The 27,067-nt window shown below is 46.4% G+C and overlaps 1 long non-coding RNA gene across 5 annotated transcripts; it reads right to left on the reverse strand.

Annotated features, from left to right (window-relative positions):
• Positions 1-953: 953 nt before the first annotated feature.
• LOC144113218 (uncharacterized) lies at positions 954-27,067 on the reverse strand. Of its 5 annotated transcripts, none has more exons than XR_013310698.1 (5): positions 12,528-12,576; positions 11,340-11,462; positions 7,048-7,207; positions 2,304-2,459; positions 954-1,116 (listed from the first exon to the last, which is right to left on the reverse strand). It is a non-coding gene; the product is annotated as an uncharacterized LOC144113218 (long non-coding RNA). The 5 variants fall into 5 exon arrangements; XR_013310700.1 differs by lacking the exon at positions 12,528-12,576 and adding an exon at positions 12,243-12,265; XR_013310699.1 differs by lacking the exon at positions 12,528-12,576 and adding an exon at positions 11,774-12,227.

Raw genomic sequence — 27,067 nt, forward strand, 5'->3', positions numbered from 1 at the left:
AACTCAGTAAATATTTAGTAAAAAAAATGAGCAGGGTAGCATGTCGTCCGCCATTTCTGTGCAGACATACTTTGCCATTGGTAGTAACATCATTTTTTTCTTTGCAGTTTCAAGCGTATTATGCACCTTCCAAATGGAAATTATTTGCATGATCGTTCGGGTGCTTGCTTCATAAGTTACGGCATTTCCATGTTGCTATTTCTATCAATTATGACCTTTTGGAGGAGATTTTTCATATCCCTTCCAAAACTTAACTGCCAGTATTTTGCGCTTGAAACCTAAGAAATTTTCTTTCTCAAGCAGCTTAATGTAATATTAAGCGGATTTGGATTGTAAAACTTTTATTTCCAACAGTTTGAGGGGCTTTAGGCCCCTCGCCTAATCGAAGGCCAGAAGGTGTTGGCCCCTGGCGGCGTCTTCGGCAGCTTGGACGACCTTTGTGGTGGTGTCCCGATCGGAGCTGAGTAGGAGAGCCTCCCATTGGTCAAGCGACTTTATTTCTTGTTCCCTCCAGGAGGGCAAGAACGCATTTGCAAAGAATATGATTGAGTTCCGCTGAGTCGTTACATAGCTTGCACGCATTTGAGTATTGTCCTGGATAAAAAGACTACAGATAACATGGTTCGGGAACATATATGAGCATGGGGACGGCCCCAAGAGGTTGCCTGACTCTGTCAACGGTTTATCAGCAGGCGGCACTTCGCTCCATTGAGTCTGTAATGTAGTGTGATCTCTATAGCGCACAAGACAATCCCTGTCTGTGAAACCCTCGATATGCCCACTGGTTCGGCAAGCAAGACCTCAAGCGAGTTCGTGAGCAGCTTCACCTCCAGCCAGGGATGCGTGTGCAGGAGTCCAGACAATGATAATTTTACGGTTGCCCATTGCAGTTCTCAGGATTCCGTTCGTCAGGAGGGAGACCCTCCCCTTGCGCTGGTGGTCAGTCGCACAATTTATCAATTACCTTTAATCTCCCCCTCGGCATCACAACTTGAACGTCTCGAAGTTTTCCACAGAAAGGGCCTAAGAAGAGCCATTGGAGTTCCTCAAGCGGCTGCGAATAAGGCAGTACTTCATGAGTACTTCATGAGCTGGGGGATCCCTTCTCCAGCGGCTCTGCAAGAGATATGAGTCGAAGGGTTACTTGGCACTCAGTACTCTTAGTTCTTTAGGCCTTAATCTCCGAAGGCAAAAGAAAAGGTTGAAACCCTCCTGGTCTTTTCCGATCTGCAGGGTCACAATTCCCCATATGAGCGCAAAGTGCAGCTCTCCTTTGGCAGCAACGCATTCACTCGTACTTGAACATTTAGAAACAGAGTATGCCCGCCATCTTCAAATTTTCATGGATGGTTCTGTGGACAAGGTCAAACAAGCTAGCGCAGCGGCTTTTTACATTCCTTCTTTGGACTGTAAGTGGTCCGTACGCTTTACTGCTGTCGTATCCTCCACAACGGCTGAAATCGTTGCTATTGAGGCGGCTTTACGGACGTTAGCGTCTTGTCTGGCTCAACCTGTTGCAATCCTGATTCAAAATCTGCCCTTCAGAGGTTAGAGCGCAGATTACCTAGTGATGCCTTGTCTATAAGCTCTCAGCGCTTGGTGCAGAATCTGCACACCAGAGGCTTTACTGTATATTTCCAACGGGTGCTTTCTCACATAGGAGTCAACGGTAATGAGGTGGCAGCCCAGTTGAATAAAACACCAGCCCGTTTCTGGTGTTTACATCAGACCGGATTTTCAGACACGGGTTCTGGTGTGACCTGGTGTAGTGTTTTCTGGTGTGACCGTGTCTGGTGTTCCGACCAGACCGGTTTTTCAGACACGGGTCCTGATGTGGTGTAGTGTGGTGTATTTTAGTGTGTTCCGGTCTAGCGTTCCGTGCTGTGACCCGGTAATCTGATACCGGTTCTGGTGTGGTTTCGTTTGGTGTTTCCTGGTGTGGTCGGTGTACCATTCGATTTGGTGTGGTTGGTGTACTGTACAATGTCTTTATAGAGATGCTGTGAGTTTGGACATACTATCGTGAGCAAAAACCAAAGAGATCCCTGAGCGCATGCCAAATGGTTTAAAACAGCAAGCACTCCTGATGTCGAGACAGGTGCACTAACATCCACCGATCTCGCTGTGCTGGTCTTGACGGCACGAGCATTTTATAAGTGGCACCTGCACACAGGCATAGTTTGGCACACACTCGCAGCGTCATAATTTTTTACGATTGTACGCTAGAGCATGCACATAACCACATCAATTGTGTTCTTGCCGAAGATGAAGAACAAGCATGTATAGAAAGAAAAAATGCTCACATTTGCTCAAAAGCATCCTTAGCTTTATTGGTAGACAAAATTGGCAGTACAGTTAAGCTAGAGGCCCCTTGCATCGTAGCATGCATCTTTTTTGAGAAAGTCGAAAATCTTGCATTTCCCTGACAGCAGCTTGACTCCAGCTGTGTAGCCCAATACCTGAAGAACAACAGAACAAAATCGCAAATTTGTGTGAAGTACACTATACTAATCAAAGCACAAAGGCAACTAACAAATATTGCCATTAAATTTAGCTCAGTGGTGCAAACATGTACAACACATTCAATACGACTCGCAATGCCTCTGCAGTAAACCAAGCGAGTCTTCTGCTTTATAGTAAATCAATGCTACTCACATAAAGCACCCCACTTGCATTAAGTTGCTTGAAATCAGTTGCTGGATGTGCTAATATTTCATAGTTTCATTCGCACAGTGTGACAATGCATACACGGAAAGACGCCAAAAAACGCTTTGTGGTGCATCCCCCTTGCCCTTGTTCGTCATCATGCTGTGTGAATGAAAGTGTGAATTATTGCGTTGTGTTTTTTTGCATTCATAGCCAATTGCGCATATTTACACCACAGCTGGGTACGCCCGCTTCATAATCTGAATTCCTACCAAATATTTAGCATTGCATCTGATATTGATCATGCCAGTCCTTCTAATACAAAATCAAGCTTTCTTATACAACGAACAGCACTCTAGCATCTCGGTTAATTTCATTCATTACCAGACTCAGAGATTCTAATACTTCGTAACCTAGAGAAATAAATTACGATGGAAATTCTACTGCTGCAGAAAACAAAAAATTAAGAGGGATTAAGTCATTAGAGAAATTATTAGAAGATGCCCATAAAGATGGGCACAAAAATGAGATAAGCTGCAGTTCCAGTAAAAACAAAAGATTTGATGCGAGTGCAATTCAGGGTGACAAAATCCATGTATTGAGACATTTTATGCCCACAGGGTGCAGAACAGTAAAGCAATGGCTGGCCGCATCTATTTAGAAGACCATTCCTCTGCATTTCTTCCTATTTTGGCAAAAAAGCATAAAAAGCAGACTGTTGAAATTTATTTTAAGCTCAATGCCACATACAAAACGACAAGGTGGAATGTTAACGATTCGAAAGGAAACTTTTTTCCCACTCAATTTCAATGAAAATTAAACAATATGCTCTGAACCCTGGCACTTGTAAAACCGCAACAGATGTGCAAAAAAAGCTGCCAGATTATTTTCTTGCTGAATGTGTTGAAACCAAAGCTGCCTGAGCACACATCAGTTTTGTTTAGGTATTATCTTGCTATACACATCCTGAGCATCTGGTGCAGTTCACTGCATGGTACCTGCAGACATTTGCACACATACAAAACCCACAGTAGATTCTGGGTACTGTGCACTATCCACTATGGTGCCTAGCACTCCCTGTCTTCCAGTGAGATGCATTTCTTTTGGTGCATCCACGCGCTAGGGTTCCAGTTACAAAAAATGTCCTAGTTGATTCCGAGTAAAGTGAATAACATAATTGCGCTTTTAGACTGACGTGGTGTGCAAACACTGGTGTGCAAACTATCAACTGAGGTTTATTGTGGCGTGCGCTCATATATAAGCTTAACATGTCAAAACATAAACGCATCTCAACCAGCAAATTTGCTATCGTATCGTCAAGCATCAGAAAGTCTTTGTCTCAGCAGATCGGTTTACATTTGGTATCTCTTGTCCAAGAATTGCTTTTCCTGTTTGGTAAGCAAAACTGAAGGGTAACTAACACACGTCCCTTCTTTTCCTGATTCCAAGCATTAGCTTCCCACAGCTCCCTGGTTGTCTTATCTCTGGATTTGAGAACTGTAGTCTGTTGCAAGTGTGGTTCGCAGCTATCGCATCTGGCGCAATGTGCCGCCAGATTTCAAGGTGACTTAATCTGCCGGAAGTTGCGGTTATGCTCTCTGAGTCTTTCATTTAAACATCTGCCCATCTGCCCCACATATGCTCGGCCGCAAGATAGCCGTATCCTGTAAACCACTCCTTCACAGCACTCAACGAACCTGTTTGTGTGCCTGACGCCACAAGACTTCTCTTCTCCAGGACTGGTTTCGTCATTTACCTTCGCACACATTCCTTTTAGTTTTCTTGGTGCGGAAAAAACTACTTGCACTTCATGCCTTCTAGCAACTTTTTTCAAATTGTGAGAAAGTGCATGAATGTACGGTAGGAAAAAATTTGCCGAAAGGCATGAAGTGCATAGTTTTTTCCGCACCAAGAAAACTGAAAGGAATGCGTGCGAAGGTAAATGAAGAAACCAGTCCTGGAGAAGAGAAGTCTTGTGGCGTCAGGAACACAAACAGGTTCGTCGAGTGCTGTGAAGGAGTGGTTTACAAGATACCGCTATCTTGCGGCCGAGCATATGTGGGCCAGACGGGCAGATGTTTAAATGAAAGACTCAGAGAGCATAACCGCAACTGCCGGCAGATTAAGTCACCTGGAAATCTGGCGGCACATTGCGCCAGATGCGACAGCTGCAAACCCCACTTCCAACAAACTACAGTTCTGCTGAAATCCAGATATAAGACAACCAGGGAGCTGTGGGAAGCCTAATGCTTGGAATCAGGAAAAGAAGGGACGTGTGTTAGTGACCCTTCAGTTTTGTTTACCAAACAGGAAAAGCAATTCTTGGACAAGAGATACCAAACATAAACCGATCTGCTGGGACAAACTCTTTCTGATGTTTTGACGATACGATAGCAAAGTTGCTGGTTCAACTGTGTTTTTCATGTTTTGACATGTTAAGCTTATATATGTGCGCACACCACACTAAACCTCAGTTGATAGTTTGCGCACCAGTGTTTGTGCCGTCCCTGTGTTCTCCCACGTCAGTCTAAATGTGCATTTATGTTTGACCATGTTAACTACCAACTAGCCCAATTTGAAACCCTATTAAGAATAAGCTTAACCAGTTGATTGGTTCTAAGAAGGCATATCACTTGCAAGAGCCGCTTCTCACAGCAAGGCAGACAGCAATAATGGCTGCAGGACACTCTAGTGCAGCAAGGCTGAATGGTGGGCCAGTTGGTAAGTCATGTCAAAGAATAATTTTCACCAGCTGAAAAAAGACAGACAAGAGGAGAACATATACACAGGAAGCAGTGTAGGTTCTCCTCTTGTCCCTCTTCTTTTTCGGCTGGTAAAAATTGTTCTTCGACTTTAGTGGAGGGCTCCAAAACAACTTAGAACCAGTGGGGTTCTTTAATCTTTGCTGACATTGTATGGCAGACTGGCGCCTTTTCCAAAGTAGCAATGTTTACTGCCACACAAATACATGTAAGGCCGGCCTTTGCTAATACGGATTCCAATGTTGGGCCAATTGCCTGTACTGCTTTGAATGTGTTTGAACGCATGCTTTGAAGACCAGAATTGCGAACTATCTTCCATCAACTATGCCACGCTCGATGTGACCGCTTACTGATACTTTAATATCTTGTTTCTTTAAACCTTATTGCTGACCCTCGTGTTACTGTCTGTTAATTTGTATCTTGCTTATAAATCCACTCCTGTAACAGTCCCAGTGGGACTAACAGTATGATAAATAAAATAAGAATAACACAAAATTCGCATGATCCCTCCCAACATGTATGAAACAAAGTATTGCATCTGCTTCGAGCCATCTCTACAAGGCCTCACTGGGCCATCCCTCCTAAGTGTGAAAAAGTGGTTAAGATATTCATAATCAATGCCACAAACTGTTTCTTACAAATAATGCAGCAAAACTAGCAAAAGATAGCTCAAGCACACCTATGCTTGAGTAAAAAGTAGCCAAAAACCTTTTACATGTAAGCTGAAGTAGCCCAAGTTAGAATATGATTTGCAAAACTATATGCATAATAGCTCGACAAGAGAGCAGAGAAGGGAAAAGAGGGGTCATTACGGGCTACATGACGGACTCCAACCGTCACTTCCATCATGGCATCTGTCAGCTAGACAATAGGTCAGCTAGCATTCAATTCAAGCTTATTTTGTGCAAAATTTTCAGTGATGGCTACAAGTTATAATATGGAAACTTTCATCATTAAGCAGAGACAACCAGAGGATTCACGGATGATGGCAAATGTGACAGCACCCACGAAAGCCTACACTGAATCAGCATCACTCAAGCCTCAGCAGTTAAAATCCAAGCTGCAGGGCAATTGACTCCCAAGTACCACCAATCTTCTGTCTATATTGCATGATACTAAAGTATTCATTAAAAGTTGTTCATTATGGGAAATTTCACTGCTCATGCACTGCCACATTGCACATAGAGCCTAGGCCTTTAAGCTTTTATCCTCACATCAGCTAATTGCACCCATATATTAACCTCCTGTAAATGAACTTTCACATGAAGACAATATCTACAATTATTTGGTCACGTCTTATATGTTTGTCATTATCCTTTGTTTGGTGCTTTTATATTATAAACCACTAACAAACCTGAGTCGTAATTCTCACATACACTGATGGATTGAGTATATGCCTCAGATAAAGCCAGCTAAAGCTGGCAATTACCTCTCAGTGCATCGATTTTTCACTTTAGTCAATGCCTTGCGGAGAGGATTGTGAAACACCACTCCAGCGCAGAAAAACACACGAACAAAGAGAATAGACACCATGGTCACCGGACAAATTTTTGTGCACTGGAATGATGTCTCATAATTCTTCCCAGAACCAATTATCCCAGCCCTCTATGCTTAGCCTTGTGGAGAACCTTTTCCTTGCCTTCCATTGTCACCTCCTGAGCACTTGCTACTGGAACTGCATTGTGCAACTGCTTCTATTGACCAGATGGTAGTGGCAGCCCTCTTGTGAAATACTGCATCCTTTGGGATTCCCTTCTTGGTGCCGTAAACTGCATTCTCTACCTTGAATTCAGATACACCTACAGGAAAAAGAACACACGTATAAAAATTCTTAGCCATATTCACAGCCAGGAATATGATATTAATTGCATTTGTACTCTTCACAATGGCAGTACGCTTTAACACCTGTTGAAGCAAGTAAGAAATCATTTCGTTTATTACCAATGCAAAACATACACCTTGTTGTTGATGGTGCCATGCAATAGCGGTGAGTTCTGATAGCAGTGTACAAAAGACAACTGCATGCTTTCCCTTTAAGAATTTGCAACTTTAACTGCAGAATTATTAAAACAATTGACTTGATCCTTGAAAATCACAGATTAGTAAGTGGAGCAACAAATACTGATAATAAAATAGTAGGAGCACTGCCAGTGTTTATATCAACAAGCAGCAACTGCTAAGAGCAATTTTCTAACTACAGTTCTTCCCCATACTCTTGTCAAGCAAGGCACTAATGCCGGTTGACCTGCAGTAAAGCTAATATGTCCTCAATATGCTGCTTAGCAAATTTCTTGTAGTCAAAATTGTACGAAATATAACTTAATATTTTTCGAGCTAGAAGTGCACGAGCTATCGATATAGTCCAAGGCAAACAACTTAGTGCTTGAGAACAGTTTTCAATGAGGAGCCCGCACACGCTGTACTCACCACTGTTTCCTTATACAAAGCAATACAGGAGTGCATGGCCTATGGTGTTCATGCTAAGAAATACAAAATATAAATAGAAACAAAACTGAAGTGCAAAGAAAAATGAGAGAAGTTCCGCCATTACACCTTATGTGACATCAGAAAGTACATGTGCATGAAGAAGTAGTAAAATGGTCATTTTGAAATTTTGCACAATCATCAAATTGTCACGACCAAAGTCAGTATGCCTTTTCTTCACACAAAAGGTTTCCAGCGGCTCCCGCACACATTAGTTTCTTTTTAGTACAGTGCCTCTAAGTGACAGAAATTGGTCAAGGACCAAAAAATAGTAATAAGTGTGCATTGTGATTTTCACTTCCATGCTGCATTACTTAACACAACCTCCCATTTTACCTACATGATTTGCTGCAGGAGCAGAAATCCGGCGTCAAATTCCATGAAGGCACAATGAAAGTGCAGTTCAGCGAGTTTGAATAAGCAAAAACATGATTTGAACCCAATAGCTTAAGGAAATTTACAAGTGGTCCGTAACATTATGCTTGTAAAAAGACGACTTGAGGTGTCAATGCTTATCAAAGTTGCCTTCTGATCTCAGCATTGGTGTGCTCATAAAGTGAGGGTGGGGTGCTCAGTTACAATGACCAATTGTCATGGCTGGTACCTTGTGCTACCCCACTTCAATGATGAAAGCTGTGACAAACTATCTTCCAAAATCTGACATCTGGCATAAAGGCTCAAAAACTAACGCAAATAAAGGGCCACTTAGACCTGAAATTATTCCCTACTTGCACAGTTATGCACATCATAAAGAAAGCTGACAAACGGCACGAAGTTATACTGGTATTCTGGCCCCAGATGCTCGCTCATTTGAGAGACAGTATCCTAACTAAAGCAACAAAAAAGACATGACTGTTGAAGAAGGAACAATAAGGTCCCGTAAACGCTCATCAGCAATGAGAAAAACAAATTCTAACATCTCATAATAATACAAGTCAGCCAATGAGGCCACTGTGTCAGTCACCAACTAAGACACCATATACAAAATATACACTGCAAATGCACAAACTCTAAATGAGAGCAAAGCATGCCCTGCATTTGGGTAACAAATTTGTGTCAATGTAAGATTCTTGGCAACAGTAGGCATCCCCATTCATGGCATCTGCGAAGAAGGAAGAGGGCACCTAAATGATGCTGTACAATTTAGAATTCAGCCTTTCAGTAAACTATATTTTTCTAGTACCAGAAGGCAAAAATGGAAGGAAAGCTGCCAGCTGTCATGAGGCCTGCCACAAAAAAAAGCACTGAAGCAAAGGGATGCATAAACAGAAAAGAAGGGATGCACTACGTGATGACACAACACAAAATAACACAGAAAGACAGGGCACAACCAATCAATGAAAAGAGAACAACAGAAAGAAGGCAAGCCGTACTAAACACTGCTACCTCTGCAAATTGAGAGCAGTGAAATGTGCAACACCTAAAAAATTAGTTTCAAGGACTATAAACACCTAATTTTGGTCACATATCTTTTTTAATGCTGCATTAGACAAGTATATTCACTGAACTTGCACAGTGTCAACACCAGGCAAGTGAAATGGCAAAAAAAAACATCAAAACTCACCAAGATTTATTTATTTATTTATTTATTGATACTGCGATCTTTTACAAGACCTTCGCAGGGGTGGGCACACAATACATAAATTCTGGAAACAACAAAAACGACCTCAGGAACAAGCAAACAATCAAGAACAATTGATCAACAATTTAAGATCAAGAAACAATGAAACAAAGAAATGTAGCGGTACGACATTTATAAAAAAAGTTAAAGGTGGCTTTCAAACCTTTTTAGTGAAGTTTGGGTTACTGCATCATTAGTTAGATTATTCCAGTCTGTAATCGTTCTGGGGAAAAAAGAGTACTTAAAGGTGTTATTTCGTGCGTTTAATGGTGTTACTGTAAAATCATGGCGTTGTCTTGTGTTGTACCCTGAGGAGAACGATATAATATTGGATGTGTCAATATTGTACTGACCTTTGATTAACTGAAATAAAAATTTTAGACGACAGATGCGATTTCTATGAGAGACTGGAAGCAAACCACTTTGATTAAGAAGTGCAGTGATAGATGTGCGGTTATATGAATTGTAAATAAACCGTGCTGCTTTCTTTCGGACTCTGTCTAATTTAGCAATGTTAGATTTAGTGAAAGGATCCCAGATTATGACGGCATATTCTAACATAGGGCGAATAATAGTGTTATACGAAAGTGAACGTACACTGGGGGGGCCGAGCTTCAGAGCACGTCGGAGGAAAAATAGTTTGCGTAGAGCATTAGCTGTAACGTTGTCAATGTGCTCTGTCCAGGAGAGGTTATTGCAGATCCGAGGTAATGTTTTATGTTGAAGATTCACCTTTTTTTCATTTAGCACTTTCAGCTTTTTTGTGCACAGGCTATAATATAACAGATCCTGAAGTAGTTTGCAGTAGACGGTGCTTATTTTGTACTCAGATCTAGAGGCAGTAAAAATATTGACACTACAGTGAGAGGGCGCAGAAAAAAAGCTTACAAGGGAAGCTGTAAAGTGCAATTCATGTTTCATCTTTGAGGCGCATTCACAGCTGCACTATATAACACTGTTGATATTCTTTTGGCCAAGTGAAATAAGACGCCTTTGCTGGAGCAGCCTCGGAAGAGTGCCATGTGACACCGGCATTATTGCAGAAGAATGACATGATTATCCTGCTATAATTGTCTATTAGGAGTGCCATGTGACCTGGGTACTAGAGAAAAAAGGATAAAAGCTTTGTCCTCATGCTGTAATACCACCTTAAAATGCTGCCCTGTAGCCCATTACTTCATATTGTTGTTTTTTAAAGCCTGGCTGCATTGAGGGGGGCCTCTAGTGGCTCGAGAACAGGTGGGGAGGGAACTAGAGCGGGAGAGCGAGAAAGTGGCTAAGCTGAGGCTACGCCAGTGTGCTCGTTGCTGTGTAGCCTTGGAGCTGAGCGGCCAGCTCTGTACTCACTCGTGTTATGAGGGTGCAGGTTTCCCTTTTTCTTCCACCCTTTGTGTTGTGCTGTCAACTTTGCGTTTTTTTCCATCCCGGCTTTAATAAAACGTGTTAATGATTCTTGTAAAAATCGCCACGAAATTTTAGAAATGACAGAAGAAGTGTTCTAACTACCATTGACAAAAAAGGAAAATTGGTTGCTTGCTTCGGATTCATACACTCCCTACATTCTAGTACGGGGAGTCTCAGATTCTTCGTTAGTCTTGGTAGGGGTTCTGAGGCTTGCCGATGCCCCCCTGAATTTAAGCATTGCTTCATACTGAGCATGAAAGCGGCACTATCTGATGGTGACCTATTGAGAAGAGACACACATCTTATTTTGAATAAGGGAACGCCAATACATGCCGCCAACGTTCTGGTCCAAAGCAGACATTGCAACACACTGATCTCAACACAGAGGTGAAAAAACAGATCTTAGAAAACTCAATACATACTTGTGCTCTGCAATGTACGCTGAAAGGGGCACAGACAAGAGCTGCCCCAAATCTGGACAGTCGAGACATCCTCTCCGATGAAGCTCTTCAGATTTCTTCACTACTGAACACCAGGCACTTCACCTGCATAACATAATTTCCCGCTGTGTACTTTTGCACCCACAATGCCTGGCACTTCCTGGTAATTATTTGTATTGCTGGCATTTCACATAACCACAAGAAAATGTTTAAACAGCCAAACTTTAAATACATAACGCCACTTGCTCACACTAGTTTATCATGATAAGCTCTGTACTACACAGGTTATTCAAAAACTTATTTTGAAACGGCTACGAGCCGCTCTTTTTCTAGGGTTACTTCGCCAAAATCTAGGTATGATTTTTATTCACGGCCGCCTGCAACTAAAAGAACTTTACAGCTGCAGGCAACGTCACCAATGTTACACTGGTGATCGAGCAGCCAGCTTCCTTTTGGGGTATCGCTGCGACGCGTCGCTCAATTCACTCAGTCGCTTGCATGCCTTGACGCGTCACCTCCCTCGCACCCTGAGCTTGACAGCTGGTGTAATCGGCTCGTAGAGGTGTGTTCTAATCTTAAGACGCCACATCATAAAGACGCACATACGCGTAGCGAATAACACAACGCGAAACAGACCGAGCGGCGTACGCTATCGGCAGTCCGCAACGGACCGATAGTGGCGTCAAAAAACACGCGTGCAGGCAGCGCACGATCACGTCGCACGTCGAATAATAAACAGGAAGTCGGGCAACCACATTAACGAAATCCCGAAACACAGTCACACAGTTCGCTGCGACAGCGCCTTGCAGGGCGGTATCCAATTCGCACATTTACATTTAGGACACTACGCGTTCCTGGCATTTAGCAAACGCATCTATGACACACCTCAGCGCTCGCGTAGCAACGCATACACTGTGAACACTGACAGACCAGCATGTTGATGATTCGATGTGGAATGTACTTTGCTGCCGCGGAAACAACCAGCGAAACACGCGCAATTCCGAAGAGATCCCCAGTAATGAGCGCGTTCATGCGCTAGCCCGAGAACTCTCCTCCCGGACCCCGGACGATCAGGCACCCAACCCTGCGCAAGAGGCCCCATCGGTCCTTTATACATATTGTCACCGATAAACGGTCGAAGCACACAAAACCAGGTTTAATAAGACGTGCTACGCGTGCAAGACAGCAGGGAGCTCCTGCGAAGATGAAGACGAAAACCTCTAGCCCCGCAAGTGCGCAAGGCATGGCAAGTCCCATCTAAAACAGTTTGGCCGCGGTATGGCGCCACTGGATTGATTGGGACTGTGGCAATATCATCAAATCGCCGCATTTTACAAACTCAGCCGCACGACTTACCACCACCCCACAGTACTTTGTCGCCCTTATATAGTGCCACATGGCGACAATTACAGCCGGGCTGCTTTATTTCACACTAGCGTCTCTCATGCTTTCACCCCTTTCCTCCTCATTGTAACACCTGTGGCGTGCCCAGATCCACACTTTTCCATTACCTCTGGGAATGTGCTTCCCCACAGGTATGCAACCCACGGACAGCATAGGACCATTCGACAGCCTCGATCTGAGTGTCTCGGTCGTCGGCGAAAGCCACGCGTCAGGTTAGAGAGCACTCAAGAGATCGGGGGATCGAGGATGGGCTTTACACATCCAGGTTATGTGATTATCTGGCCCTAAGTAGCTTTTTTCCGGAGCAGCGGCAGTTCGGGCTAGAGGTTTGAGTAAATACAAGACTTGTGTGAAAAATTTCAAGACTGATTTATTTTTTTCCCTAGAAATGATTCCCCAAAACAAATGTTGGTGTGTATATGTAGCGCCATCCTTTCGGGATAACCAGATCTATTTATGTTAATTGCTGTGGCAGCCGCTATATAGTATCCCCCATCCACAATCCCACTCATTCTTCCTGGGAGGCTACTTTACGGACCGCTCAGCCCGCCGGCCTGAAATGGCTGGTGGATCGGGCCTTATGTGAGGCACAAGCCGGTGGACTCCTGGACCAGTAGGAGACCACCCTGGAAGATTTTTTCTTTCCTTTTTTTTCTAATAAAAGTTGCTTCCACTCATTCAATCATGCCAAATTTACTGGATACATCGACATTCACAAGTAGACATGACTCTAGGCATTTAAGGCGAGCCAATTAAAGAGGTACCATAACCATCTTTCAGAAACTAACAGGAATTGCTTGTGGGCGACGTAAAACGGGGTAGCATATGTATTGATCAAGACGAGTGACACTGTGACTGCTGCTAAAGCCTGCTGGTTTCAACTCTGGACACTTCAGGCTTTCCTTGCGAACACGCTTTGAGAGGCGGGTTATGATGCGTATGGTTCTCCCTGACCATCTGTTTTTTCACATGTTATGAATGAGAAAGTCACAAGTGGTGTCCCGTTGCTCAAGCTGCGTGTATTTTTTAATTGGCCTTTTTAACGAATGCATTTCTCAGGCAAATAGTTTTTTCTGCTGCGGGTATATCGTAGAGGATAAAAAAGATTAACGAGAAAATCAAAGGCGTAGTAACAGACACACTCTCGGCAGACACCTAACTCGCGCTTTGAGGGAATGGTTTAAAGAGGGAGTGGAGGATGGCAGTGGCGAAAAAAAAAATTGGCTGGCGGTTTAAAAGATTTAAGAAAGAAATATTGTGTGATAACACAGTATTTTGCACTTTCACACCACCCCCACATGCCACATAGCGCGATTTAGGTGTCCACTGAGGCTGGGAACAAGTTATGCGCCTTCACTTTTTTCATCACCTCACCTGCTCGGCTGATAAAACCTTGGGCATAGAGGTGAGGCGCTTCATTATTTGGATCGCCCACGAGGGCCGGTACGCCGGCCAGGTCCACTTTGATCCAGTCTTTAGGTTACGTTTTTAGAATTTTTTTAGTCTGTGGCGCAGATGCCTCCCTATCAAAGTTGCGAAGGGCCGTGCTGGAATCACTAAGAATTGTTTTAGCACCTTCCTGGACGATTCCTAGGGCTATGACGGCGTCCTCAGCCTCCACTACTTGATCCGTGACCACCGTGGCTGCTACCTCGCCGGAGATGCTGATCGTGCGCACAGCAGAGGTGGTCTCGTCCTCGAATCGATATTCTGCCGCACCGACACATATGGCACTTTCGTACCCTTCGTACTTTTTGAATAGCGTTCTCGCCCTGGCCATCCTCCGGCCTTTATGAGATCCTGAATGCATGTCTTTTGGGGAGGGGTGTAACTCATGCGCGCTTGTGCACCTTAATTGGAAGCGCTGCTCGGTCTCAGGGGTCCTTCCACCGTACGCCAGATCGCTTAAGTAACGGAGTCCCGCCTGAGTCGGTCTGAGCCTCTGTGCCTGTGCCGTGAGTTGCCTCTCTCAGTTCTTGCCGTGTGTTGTGGAACCCAAGAAGGAGGAGTTTTGCGGTGGATATGTGCTCCTGGGGAGGCCGAGAGCCGCCTTGCACGCTTGCCTTATGAGGCAATTCAGCTTCTCGCTCTCGACCTTCTGCAGGTCCAGGTAGGGGGTGGCGTATACGAGCCGACTCATTACGAAGGCTTTGAACGGGCCAACTGGCTTCTGACACGTGAGCGCCCCGAAGTGCGTCCCTGGACTCATATCAACCCACATGCAATACACGGCCGATCTCGCGGGGATCTCGCGCTTTTCTTTTTATGACCTTCGAGAAGGGATCTGTTTCCGCTTCCCGCCGCACTTCGGTATGGTCTCCACTGCCCCACCGCGCTGCTGCTGCTATGGCCATTCACGCGGAAGGGGAACGCGCGCTCGCTTCTAGTTCGGCCCGCGTCAGTGCTAGCCGCCAGGCCTTTATATTTTACCTCACGCTTTACGCAAAGACCGCGTAGTCAGCCCCTTTGCCACGAGAGAAATCTCAAAGAACGGATTGACGTTCGCGGCTCATTCTCCTTTAGCCCGACTGTGTATTGTCGAACCTATGCTTCGCGCACAGACGACAACATGTTCTACCATTATATTCGGCTAAAAAGCAAGCCTATCAGCCTGTAGTTCCTCTTCCGGCAGGTCTGAGTGAGTGTGTAGAATTATACGCGACGTGTAACACTTAGATGGCAAGTTTCAAAGAGTAAAGTATTTTGCAGCATAAATATAGCTCCCGAAATTTCAAGCGCAGCTGCTGTATTTTTTCACAACAGCGGCATTAAGAAGTCATAATGCTCGACAGTAAAACGCCATTCGCCATGCCATTTGCGAAAGGAACGGGTGTAGACGGAACCCAACCCTGGCCGCAGGAGCAGAGCACGTTGCACGCACGCCATACCGTTATCTCTTACTCATCACGCTTCGAGATTTCGTGGGGTCTGCTACAACCCTTGATCACAGCACCATCTGTGGCTGCAGCTAGAAAACAGCGCATTTCACATTGAGAGTTGTAGCGCCATCTACAATATCATTACAGAAACAACCACCTGCCGCGTGCCAATGATCTCGTCACGGTTCAATATGGTGGAACTATGTGAGTATGACGACAGTGGACGAAATGGCGACATAGTTTCGGTTTCTCGAATCCAAGATGGCGGCCATTACAATTGATTGTGCGCTCTCATTCCTTTTGCCCCCCCCCCCGCCCTCTCTCACGATAATATCGTAAAACGGGCTGGAAAACTGTCCCCTTACGAGGCCGCTATACATGAATACATTCGCTGATGCTGCTGCTAGGAAGAAAGAAAAGGAAAGTGCACGGGTCTGCCTACTAGCTCAAGTGGAGACAGGCTCGCTACCGCGTGCTGAATGTAGGAGGGTTAAGGAATAGGAAAGCAAAGATAAAAAAAAAACGCGCGCTAATATGCCCCGGGCCGATCCCGGAGGCAGTGCAATACCGGGCCGACCCGTCCCAGAGTTCTTCAAGGCGAGCACACCGCATTCGTTCCGCTATATACATTCCACAACAACGGGCACCCTTCCGGGGCCTGTTGTATAACGAATTTAGTAAGCAAATAAGACCCTATGGGTTGTGTTGTAGAAATAAAACCACAATTAAGTAATAAGGTAAACATTGTATTAATTTAAGCGTTACCATATCGCACCTCAAGCCGAATTTTATGCCCACCTTGACCCCCCAAACGAAGCAAATTCTGTTTGGGACGTATCTTGAAGGGGGTGCAACTCAACGATGGGTAGACGGGCGTCGTAATTTCTCTGATATATAGCGCTAGGCGGCGTGCGTGCACGCCTAGACGAGGATGATGGCAATCCTCCCCGTTTCAAAGAGTATTACATTCCGTTTCTCGAGACGAGCGGTGCGTTCTTCATTGCTTTCTTCATCCAGTAAACCAAACAGCTAACGCTCATTACTTCAACGTCTTCCAAACTGTGGCGGCCTTCTTTTTTTATGCCGGAGCCCTCCACTACGGCACCTCTTTCTTCCTTTCTTCTTTTAATCCCTCCTTTAGCCCTTTTCCCTTACGGGGCAGTTCAGGAGTCCCCCGGTATGTGAGACAGACCCACACTGTGCGATTCCCCTTCCCCTAAAACTAATTTTCCTCGAAAAGCAGGCGTAGTGAAGCTTTTCGCTTCAAAACCTTAATCTTCCTGGCTACGTTTGTGCTCGATCGACTGGCGGTTTCCATAGATAGCCATACTGACACACAGTAGTAGGCATTTTTTATTTCGTAAACATCTTGCTTTCTTCGAAACGACATAAAACTTCTCGACCACAACCGCTACCGCAACGATAGAAGCAGTAACTGCAACTAGACCTGCAATGGTCTTGGGCACGACCTTTAGAGCAAACGTTTCAAGTGCTTTGGGGACAGTGCTTAACGTGCTCATAGCCCATTGTGAGACTGCACTTGCAACTCCACCGCTAGATGCAGCAGATGCACCGGCAACGTTAGCGTTGCTTAGCGCGGTGCTCGTCACGTTGGTAGCCACGTGCTCTCCACGCCAGGCGTCACATCGATCACACCTAGCGTGCCGCTTACGCATCGACGTTTTATGTATATAATAATATTTGGTTCTTGGGGAAAGGAAATGGCGCAGTATTTGTCTCATATATCGTTGGACACCTGAACCGCGCCGTAAGGGAGAGAGAGAGAGAGAAAAAAACTTTATTGTTGGAGAGGAAGTCGGGGCACGCCCCTGGGTCTCCGCACGACCCCACTGCACTCAAGTGTTTATGTCCCTAAGGTCCATAACACTGGCAGCCCGGCCGGTGGCGATTGTCTGCACGGCCGGGTCCTCCGAGCGCAGCAGGGTCTCCCAGTCCTCCCAGGTCTTGAGGTCCTCTAGGCCGCGCGGGGGAGGGTCCGCCGGGCAGAGGGAGAGGATGTGGAGGGAAGGGCGAATGGTTCTGGGCACAAGGTGCAGGCAGGAGTGGGGAAGGAGGGGTGACAGTGGGCTAGGGTCAGGGGTGAGGGGAGTGTGTGTGTCTGTAGTTTGCGCCAGAGTGTTGCGTGTTTGTTATCTAGGGAGGGGTGGGGCGGGGGGTAGACCTGGCGCGAGGCTCTGTAGGCCTGCGTCATCTCGCTGAATGAGTGCATTCGCTCCCTTGCGAATCCCCGATCCGAGGCCACCTGAACCCGGTTTAAAGAACCTCGGGCTAAAAGGTTGGCGGCCTCGTTTCCGGGATTCCCGGAGTGCGCAGGCACCCATATAAGCTCTACATGGCGGGGTGGGGGTGCATCGGGCGAGCCGAGTATGCCAAAAGCAGGGACGTGGGCTCGGCCTCGCGCAAAATTTAGAATTGCAGTTTTAGAGTCTGTTAAAATGTACTGGGCTTCCGTGCGGGTGATGGCAATTGCGATGGCGGCTTCCTCTGCAGCCTCTGGGGTGGTGTCAGGGGGGAGAGGTAGTGTGAGGAGGGTGGCTGCGGTTGCTTCCTCACCCGTGCAGGCGGCGTCCACCCATACGGCGTCCGGCTCGGAGCCGTACACTCGGTGGAGTGCCTTCGCACAGGCTCTGCGGCGCTGCTCATGGTGGGAGGGGTGCATATTTTTTGGCAGTGGCTTGATGACCAGCTCTCGGTGAAGGGATCGAGGAATGGGGAGGAGGGTTGGGTCGTTGGCCGGTATTCTGATTCCGAGGGAGTCCAGGATATACCGGTTTCTGGAGGTTTGTGTAAGCCTTATGTATTGGGCCTGTCGATGGGTCTCCACGGGTTCCCCCATCGTGTTGTGGAGGCCCAGGCCTAGTAATCTGTCTGTGGGGGTGTTGAGGGGAAGATGAAGTGCGACTTTGAATGCATTGCGGATGAAGGCATCCAAAGTATTTATGTCGTGTTTGGATAGTTCTAGGTATGGGGTAGTGTAGAGCACACGGCTGAGGACAAAGACATGAATGAGGCGACAGAGGTCGCGCTCCTTCATGCCTCTATGATGGCCCGAAACTCTGCGGATGAGATGCGATATCGCGCCTGCAACCTACTTGAGTTCCTTGAGGGGGGTGGTGTTTGTGCCATCGTTCTGGATATGCAGGCCCAATACGCGGAGGGTGTCAACCTCCGGTACCGGGTCCCCATTCAGTTCGATGGCAATGGGGGAGCGGGCGGAGCGTTGGTTCTTTGGCTGGATGAGGAGCAGTTCGGACTTCTCTGGGGAACAAGACAGTCCGATGTTCTGTGCAATAAGTTTGGGTGAGGGTGGCTGCTTCCTGTAAGGTGTTCTCTATGTCGCCGTCACTGCCGTGGGGGGTCCGCACTGTGTGTCGGCATAAAGAGTGTGCTTAAGGTGGGGGATAGTTGCCAATTTTCGGGCGAGGGGGATGAGGGTGATGTTAAAGAGGAAGGGGGAGAGGACGGACCCTTGAGGGGTTCCGATACTCTGAAGCGTGTAGGAGGGGGAAGAGAGAGGTCCAAAATGTATCTCAGCCGTGCGGTCAGTGAGGAATGCTTGAATGTAGGCGTACGTGCGCGCACCCACATTCAATGGAGATAGGGCAGTCATGATCGCCTGATGTTCGATGCGATCAAAAGCTTTGGAGAGATCCAAAGCTAAGACTGCCTTTGTGTGACCAGGCAGAAGCGGGTCGAAAATGTCATGTGTGAGTTGCAGCATGGCGTCCTGTGCGGATAGATGGGGGCGGAATCCCACCATGCTATGCGGGTATAGATTGTTGTCCGCCATGTGCGTTGTGAGTCTTGCAAACACAACATGCTCGAAGAGCTTTCCGAGGCATGAGGTTAGCGAAATCGGGCGAAGGTTTTGAAGTGTAAGTGTTTTGTTGGGTTTGGGTATGAATATTACCTTCGCGTGGCGCCAGGACTGCGGGAGGATATCCTCCCTCCAGCACTGGTGGAAGTATTGCGTAATTTGGGTGATCGATTGGTCGTCCAGATTACGGAGCATGGAGTTTGTGATTTGGTCTGCACCAGGTGCGGAGTTGGTTCGGAGAGTCAGGAGGGCCGCTCTGACTTCCGTCTCAGTGATGTCTGTGTCGAGTGTTGGATTGGCTGGTCCTGTGTAGGTGGGTAGAGGTGTGGGGGCACCCGGAGAGGTGTATGTGTTCTGAAGTGTGTTTATGAGGGCCTCGGGATCGTCAATATGTTGGTTTGTGAGGCGTGTCACGTGGTGTTGTGTTGATGATTTAGTGTTTGTGGGGTCGATGAGGTGTCGGAGGAGTTGCCATGCTCGTTTGCTGGACAGGTTTCCGGCGATGCCGTCACATATCTGTCCCCAGTTGGATCGGCAGAGCTCCTCCGAGTGTTCTTGGATTTTTGTCTGCAGCGCGGCCAGCCGCTTTTTAAGTGTCTTGTTATATTTATTGCATTTCCAGCGTTCCAAGGAGGCTGTGATAAGCCTCCCAGAGGTGGGCTAGGTGTGTGTCCAGGGTAGGGGTTTCGGTGGTCGTTTCAATGTGTTGCGTGTTGTGGTGAACGTCATGCTTGAGTGATTGCACCCAGGCGTCGATCTCTGTGATAGGAGTGTCTGGGTGGGCGGTGCGTGCAGCGCGAAGTGCGTCCCAGTTAACCAGTTTATGTGTTGTATAGGAGTGACGGGGTGGTTTGTACGGGACAGTGATTTGTATAATGTAATCATCACTGCCCAATGTATGTTGAGTTCTGTTCCAGGTAACACCGCGGATGTAGCGGTTCAGCGTCAGGTCCGGACTCGTGTCCATACTGACACTATTGCCGATCCGCGTGTGCATCTGAAACGTGTTGTGAACAGTCAGCTGGAGGTTCTGCAGGAGCAGCCACAGCCTGCGACCTCGATGTGTCGTGGTTGTGTATCCCCAGTCTGTATGCTGACTGTTGAAGTCCCCACCAATTAATAGAGGATAGCCGTAAGGGAAGGGATAAGGGAGGGAGTGAAAGAAGAAAGGAAGAATGAGGTGCCGTAGTGGAGGGCTCCGGAATAATTTCGACCACCTGGGAATCTTTAACGTGCACTGACATCGCACAGCACACGGGCGCCTTAGCGCTTTTCCTCATTAAAAACGCAGCCGCCGCGGTCGGGTTCGAACCCGGGCACTCCGGATCAGTAGTCGAGCGCCCTAACCACTGAGCCACCGCGGCGGGGCGACGTTTTATGGAGAACCCACTTTTATGCTGCTGCCGCGGTAGGGTTCTAACCCGAGTACAACTGATCCGAAGTACCTGCGTTCGAACCCGACCGCGGCGGTAGAGCTTCGATGGAACCGAAACGAAAAGGCGCCCGTGTGCTGTGCGACGCCAGTGCAGGTTAAAGATCCACAGGTGGTCGAAATTATTCCCTAGCTCTCTACTATGGCACCTCTTCCTTTCTTCTTTCACTCCCTCCTTTATCTCTTCCTTTATGGCGCGGTTCTGGTGTCCGCCGAGATGCTAGATAGACACTGCGCCATTTCCTTTCCCCAAAAAGCAATTATTATTATTAATGAGGATGGGTCACAAGAACAAACCATTGTATTGCAGCGGAGCAGGGTGAGGTTGTATTCCGTAAAAAAATGGAGAACGCTATTTCTCTTTACTGACGGCAAACTCTGTAACGGTGCTAAGCACAAGTATTTGATTCGTTGGACTCGGCTACTTATTAAGGGAACGAAGGTTTGAGGTATGGCCATGTATTTCGCTCCGTCTTCTTGCAAAAGTGAACTGGGTGAAGCTCAAGCCTGCACTCAAGCATCGCCCACATTCAGTAAGCCGCACAGAATTTCTCCGCGACAAAAGAGGAGCCCGTTGTCCAAGCTTATGTTGTTACCTAAACTAAAAGCTAACCATATCAGACGAAATTAAAAGCTGAAGAATTTTTTACTCTCGCTTGTTTGGCGTAGCCAAACAAAGCTGATTTCGTTTACGGTTGTGATAGGTCAGCGGAGCAATATAAGGATGCCGCAGAGCTCTGCCCATTATTACTAACTGCCGTTCTTTTTAAATTGTGTTCTACAATAGAGCTCTAGATGTGAGCACATTACGCCTAACCTTAATATTGATCCTGACTGCGCACCAAAGGTGAGTGATAAAGAAACAACAAAATGCGAAATAAGGGAGTAATTACTCGTTGGCATCTGCCCAAGCGCAGCCGAACGGTTAGAGAGGCAAACCCATTATTGAGGGACATGGCCGTTTAGTTCGGCAAACTGCCACCACGGGCCGCTTCACCCTGAACTCCTTCTTTCTCTTTTCTTTTCCCTTTCCTGCCTCGCATAGCCGCACGCAGGCAGACGGGAGGGCGCACAGCTGCGGGGTTGGGTTGGGCGGTTAACCATTGTTCGGATTCCACACTGTAGGAGGAGGAAGGAGCAAGTAGGGCTTTGTGGGCGAAAAAAAACTATCAATGCGGCGTGAAGCCTTCGCTGCGCCTGAGGAACGCATGTTCAGTAGCAGGATATTGAGAAAGGCTCCCAGTTAGAAGAGAAAGAGGGGACGGAAAAGGCAAGATGGCTGAAGGGCTTGTTGAGGCCGTTCGATAGGGACGCTGTGTGGGGTGAAAACGCGTGGTTCTTTTTGACGAGTTGTAAGGTAGAGAAGAGATACATCCCAGCAGAAGCAGGACGCAGTGATACAGTGTGTCATGTCTCACCGGCGCCGTATCTTTTCGCTGCATTTCAACTAGCCCAAAGTGCCACTTTAGTGAACTCCTGGATTTAGGCTCGTGATGCCGTCTTGGTTGTGTAATTGCTGTCGCCTATCTTTGTGGCGGATCAGTGAACCAGCTCTTTTATCGGCGTAATGCCATGTACAGTTTTCAGAAACACGTCGAACTCCTCATAAGCACGACTATAGTTCAGCGCTATATTTCGCGAAAAGTAACGGTTATAAATTTTCTTTCTTTTTTTTTCCGAGGACGGTTACTGACTGCAATAGTCTCCCTGAGAGAGTGATATCCACTGTTGACTTTCTGAAGGCCTTTGATGATGTATTTTAGTTACTGTATAGAGATATTCTTCAGTTTTATTTGTCGTGCATGCTTTTATTACTGACTTATTGCCCTTGTATGTTATATCTTTGTGCCCTTCCTGCTTGCACCCAAGCAAGAGGTCTGCAGTATTGGGTGAATAAGTAAATAAATAAATAAATACAGGACTTCGTGTCCAGAACTTAGCGTATCTAACATCAACTGGTGAAACCACGAATAGCGGCGCAGTCCAGGTTTTTTTTTTGTGACCGTAGTGAGACACTCCTGTGCAATCTGAGGAGACTGAACGTTCTCTTGGACATCGTCTCTCTCATCGTGTACCCTCAGCGTTCATGAACTGAGCGGCCAACAATGGCTTTGCGCGACAGTGGTAGAAACACATTGTTTAAATTAAGGGGCTTAGATGGAGCAATTGCCGACAGACCACAGTAAGGGTAATCCCGCATGTACATTGAAACCACCACCACTGCACTCCCAACAAGCTGCACAGAGTATGAGCAGGATTGTTTCTTGGTTCTGTTACGTAGTTATCAAACAAATCCATGCACCATTGTTTGCGCTTGTTTGTTAAATTATCCTAGCCCGAAAAGTCGCCGCGGTGGCTAAGTGGTTATGGCGCTCGGCTGCTGGCCCGTAAGACGCGGGTTCGATCCCGGCCGCGGCGGTCGAATTTCGATGGAGGCGACAATCTAGAGGCCCGTGTACTGTGCGATGTCAGTGCACGTTCAAGAACCCCAGGTGGTGGAAATTTCCGGAGTCCTTCACTACGGCGTCCCTCATAGCCTGAGTCGCTTTGGGACGTTAAAACCCAATAAACCAAACCAGACTGGCCCGAAGCAAAAGAAAAAAAACTAACCTTCCTCACCATGTTTTGTGTACTACAGCTCTTGTACATCATAATCAGGCCGGACAGTTATTCAGGACACTGACTTCAGTGTTGCGACAATATTAGAAGCGCTGCAACGCCATGCGTCGGGTTCCGACTTTATATCCCTCTATGGTTGCCTGTCTCGGTCCACCACTGCATGCAGTTTGTACATTTGCAGCATAGTTTCAGAAGGGAATCTGTGGATAAAATTGGGACCTGCAGCAACGTAACCTCCCGAAAATGGACACAACGTTGCTATACAGAATACGCGGAGTGTAATACGCTTCTTACCTGCGCAAATGTAACATTTGCATCGCAGTCTCAGGCTGCAAACAATTATTACGTTAGAACCAGAAAAAAAAATTCAGGGGGCACTTTGTTGAACTAAAGTGCGGTGAGGCGAAAGCCTTTAGCGCGGTGTTGCTGCTTGTGTCACTGATGTGGGGTTAAGATGTTAATTAAGTACACAAGTGCTTGTGAATCTTAAAGGCTGGAAAGACTGCAGGGCATTTGGGAGGCATCCATCTGATTCGACGCCCTTCTGCAAACACTCCCCAGCGTCCTAGACAAGCAGAACTACATATGCGTTGGCAGGAAGTAGCGTAGTCGTTAGCACGCTTGATTGCGGAACGGAAGGATGGTAGAACTACTCTCTGAGTATTTGCATGCTTGCATTCATACTATTATGCTCCTGCAAAAGTGATGAAACCGTTTGCTGTATTAGTTGCCGGCGGTGACACCATAACAATAAAGTAAAGACTTCGAACGGTGATTCCTTGTCAATGCACTGCTATCAGTGAGTGTTTGCGACCCGATTTTAGGATAGTGTCTCGCTTGTGAGAAGAATTCGTTCTTAACTCACTCTTGAAATCTTCTAACAAAAAAATAACTAAACAGATAGCCTCACTAGATGGAATACATGGGTAAGCATTTACCCTTAATCTCGTTATGAGAAGCTGAATTCGCGTTCTTGCTTGTATCATACTCTTTTCAAAATTTTTTGCGTGTATATTGAATTTTTCTTTGTTTTGTGCCTTGTTATAAACTCCGCCAAGCTGCAGACGTGACGGACGTTCATTAATATCGTGTTGGCTGCAGCAAATAACGCGTGCTTTTTTTTCTAATGCATACATATTTTTCTTTTAAAAGCCGTAAAAGATGCATCGTCGTGTTCCGTGCAGGTGGATTGTGCGCCAAGGCGGACATCATGTCCGTGATAAAGTTCATTTAAAAGACTATTAATGAACTATAAATTGAAGGCCGTAAACATCGAAAGTTAACCAAGTCTTCAAAATTCTTTAATAGATACAAAGTCTTTAAAAGGATCCAATTCACGAAGTCACTCGCGAAATGCGCCGGTAATAGCACATCTCCACTTTATGCCATGGGGATGAGTTTATCGCCGCAATAACTCAACAGCGATACTTAATCGTCGGGCCGACCAGCTGCCTTCTTCTGTGCGCCGCGAGAGATTTGGGGAGGCAAATCCGCTTTGATAGTGAGAATTACTCGCCCACATTCGACAGTACTAGTATAGGACTGACGCGCCTCACAGAGTTCCTGACAGAGACGCACCAAAATAAAAAGAGAGGAAAACAGGGAGCACGGCAATAAAGTAGAATAAAATGTCGAATAATAAATGGCTTCGGCAACCAGCTGAAGGAACATAGGCTGGGAATGAGGGGGACACATAGGTATTTGGCTTTTCCCGTAGCTGCCTTTGTCGCTTCGACTCAGGCGACTGGAATGCGCGTTTTGACATGGATGGGTAGCAGGTGCTCGTCACGTGCAAAGCCATTTTAGAAGAAAAACTTGACGATCCTGCTCATCGGGCCTTTCCCCTTTGACGTCACGCTGTTTAGCCCAGGGATAGGCCTCTCCCTGCTGTAAAGAAAGTGACAATGATTTGGTTTACACAACCGGTTTCGTCGGAAGGTAAAGCAAAATTCCAAAAAAAGGAATTCTTTCGCGATCTTTAGTTTCCGGGAGGCGTCTTGGGACAAAAGGGAAAGCACGTGAGCCTTGCACGTGATCCCGAATCCTTGACGCTGTTTTTATGCTAGGTTGTTCGCTGGCGTACTATAAATACAGTACCATCGAGATGCTGAACACCGTTCGTCCACACCAGCCTCACCTTTCTGCTAGAAGCAACTGATGTACCACTCCGTCAAGAGAGTCATCGCGAAAACGGTAAGTTTTTAACTTTTTTGTTTGAATATTGTAACATTAAAACCTTTTTTTATATTTGTAACGCACTGCTGGGTACATTTAGTCATTACCTGTGGTTTGATTTTGGTATGTGCAGCCATATACTTCATCAGAAAAATAAAGTGCATTTATTCCATCTGCAGCACTAAGTTTGAAACCTAAGTAATGGTCTATCAGAGATTGTTAAAAAGGTACCCTGGAAAACTCGCTCCATTTAAAATAACGGCAACGCAAGAACAAAAAATAATTACACATTGTATTAGATTATCTGCTTTAAGTGTGGATGATTCATCTATCACCGAACACACAGACTTGTTAAGGACAGTATGCATATGGTAGGGAATAAAACAACATTGAGGGTCACTAATATTTACTGCGCTCACGCATCATTTAGTCTAATAATTGTGACTGTTTTCACCCGGTTTAGGAACGAGGTTCAAACTGCATTCCCATATTCAAATGCACTTGCTCCACTTTGCACCGGACTAGTCCCGAGCAAGACAACATCGTATCATTCACAAAAATGTACAAGTTCATGTAGATATCGTTTTCTGTAATGTTGTTATAAAAATGTTTGTTGCGCTTCTGTTATGGGTCACAACATTTTCGCGTAGTATTGCGTGCCGGCAAATAGTTGTTCAATTTAGTATTTGATATTAGTAAGTCGCACCGACCTTAGTATGCCGAATTTAGTATTATACCCCTGCTACACGGGCGCTTCGAATGCCTTCCAACCTAATGTCATTCGACTCGACTGCCGAACTGACGCTGCTACATGAAGTTTCTCAACGGCATTCGGTTCGGATGACATTCGAGTCGACGGAGCTCCGCGGAGACTTTCCAGATTTTGGAATGCCGACGAAACGCGAACGCAGCCCGAACCGACCAATAGGCGTTGCCGCCGCCATCGCTTCGCCCCGCCCACAGCCGCGCGAGTGCTTTCGGCACTGTGGCTGCTCATTTTGATACCTGCTGTTCTCTTTTTCCTGCTCTTTGCTTATCAAATAGCTCGTGTTCTGTCTACGTAAGTGCTTCAAGATAACAGTGCACCAAAAAAACATTTACCGCGTGAGCATGAAATTTCTCCAGCAGTGTGCCGATGAGGACGCCTGCGCGCATAATTTCAGCGGTCGCTAATAGCACGCATTCCTGCGCTACACTATGGGCCTCACCTGGAAACGAACACTCGACGCCTTGCAGTAACCCCTTTCTTCTCTTGTTTTTCGGCTACCACGGTTGAAGTCGAACGTGTTGTCAAGATGAAACGGCTCCATGCTTCTCGGCGTGGTCACATATTCACAAAGTACGCGGACGGCTGCATTGCTGA

The sequence above is a fragment of the Amblyomma americanum genome, chromosome 1 (genome assembly GCF_052857255.1).
Source record: "Amblyomma americanum isolate KBUSLIRL-KWMA chromosome 1, ASM5285725v1, whole genome shotgun sequence".
NCBI lineage: Eukaryota > Metazoa > Arthropoda > Arachnida > Ixodida > Ixodidae > Amblyomma > Amblyomma americanum.